The sequence below is a fragment of the Nematolebias whitei genome, chromosome 14, assembly GCF_014905685.2.
Source record: "Nematolebias whitei isolate Nwh7 chromosome 14, NemWhi1, whole genome shotgun sequence".
NCBI lineage: Eukaryota > Metazoa > Chordata > Actinopteri > Cyprinodontiformes > Rivulidae > Nematolebias > Nematolebias whitei.
Window position 1 is genome coordinate 34,903,907 of NC_056511.1, and position 2,283 is coordinate 34,906,189.

Here is a 2,283-nt window from a genome sequence, read left to right on the forward strand (position 1 = left end):
CACTGTTGAGCCAAGGTAATTCATTGAACGGGGAACATGGCCCCAGATGGCATGTGCCCATTATGTGGTTGGATTTAAAGGTTTGGTGAGGTTAATATTCTTACCAGTCTTAAAGTCTTTGAGTTTGTTTCTATTTCACATCACACATAAAAAGTTGGCTGGAAGGCAGAATGATATAGGATAATTTTTACTAGTGTCTGGAGAACATTTATTGTAGAGTTTTGGTGTCTTTTTGGATCTTTGTCCAGTCTTTAATATTAATATGTATAAAGTTGATTGTTTGACTGATTAATCGACAGCTGCAAGAAACATTATCTGTAGTCTTAATTCAGTCTTGAACCTACGCTTTACACTGAGTTTAGCTTTCTAGCAAATTGGTAAAAGCAGAAATGTTTCCATCTTCTTGAGAACTAACTGTGTTTAAAGGTTTGCAGTAAAAAGTACTGTAGGATTCAAATTAGGCCTAATTTGACGACATAATTAGCAATTCAAAAATGTGAAACTCTTTTTCTTTCTAAGGCAGTTTTGTCCCTATATGTAACCATGGACAAGGACAGCATTTAATCTGCCACTAATCTGACCTCCCATACCTTATAAGACTCTTACTCTGATCAAACCTCTAAAGCTTGGATTATAACGCTATAGACAGTCATCACAGTGCAGATGAGGTAAAAGTCTTGACGCCTGCTGTGTTTGCTGAAAAGGTCCTTCAGTAACCTTACTGGCCTGATTAAGTGTAGTTTTAACATTCTGGATGCTCTCCTTGAAACACGTCTGCTAAACCCCGCAAAAATAAGCTGTTTGTTTGATCTTTCTATTCATTACAACATTAGAGATTACGTAGAGTTTCATTATTCATGGTACAGGCTGAATTATGTCAAATGGCATTCTTGTTTTGGTGAAGGATGTTTATATGTTTACTGAATAAATTTGAACTGTTTTTACTTTAGGTTTCAAAATTGATTTTCAGACACTAATTGTTCTAGTTTTTTTTTTTTTTTTCATTTAAGGATTTATTTATTTATTTATTTATTTTGTAAAATGAAATAGTGTGGTATATTCCCTAACAAGTACAAGGAAATTTCACCAATTTCCACAAAAATGCATGAAAATGTGAAACTGTGTTCATGAAAAAAAAAAAAAAAAAAAAATCAACCTCCATCAGAAAAAAGAAATAAAAATGTAAATAACAATTCTTAAACCCAAATTTCTAAATTGTGCAACAGACAAATGGAGAATTTAAAACTAGGATTTTACATTATTTTAAATTATATTTATTTTTAAATTGATTGTAAAGTATGTAAATAAATCTTTTTAAAAAATCAAAAAACAACTACAAAGTCCATCAGCATGTTCATTTTTTTCCTTTAAATTGTAACATTATACTCTGCCCTTAGTGGAAATTGTTGATTTATCTGGTATTAGATTATAGCTGCTCTGCACTATTTAAACTTCTTCCTTTGTCAGAATTTTGTTGGAATAAGACCTGTAAGGATGTAAACTTTCGCAAGGACTCAATGAAAGGAAACTGATTGAATCATCAATAGCAAAAAGGCTCATGAAGCGCCGTTATTTACAAAAATAAACACCTGAATAAAAACATGACTGACATGACAACGAATATACAAACACTAAGAACCAAGGAGCACATGAGGGATAGAGCAGGGAGCATACCAGTATAGTTCAAGACACAGGGAGCTCAGAGGGAAACAGGGAATGAATGCTCATAGGATGACTGACAGATGAATGAGAATACCGACTGGGAGAGGTGAAATAAGTGGAGACAGCTGAGATTATTGAGCAAGGGAAACTAAACTGAGGGCAAGAAATTAAGTGAAAAAAGACTGGTAACATAGTCAAGGCATAGGGCTGATAAAGATACATTCGGCAATAGATGTTTTTGGTTTTTTGTTGTATTTTTTTTTTTTTTGGGGGGGGGGGGGTACTGTCAAGAGCTATAGGTTTTTGTTGTCTTTAGTTTTCTGGCTTTCTGTTAATCTTACTTCCATTATTTTGTCTTTTTTTTTTCCTGTGTTATGTTTATATTTTCTTAAGGTTTGTTTGATTGAGTGATTTTTTTTTTTTTTTTTTTTTCCAGTGCTTGATTGCTTCAACCACTTTTACTTTCTATCTCCATCAAATTCCAATCTATTAATTTTTACAACCCACCCTGGTTACATTAACTTTCTCAGTGTATCTGCAGTCCTAAGGTTTAAGCTGTTTTATGTGAGATCATCTTCTGACTTCTGTGTGTGTGTGTGTGTGTGTGTGTGTGTGTGTGTG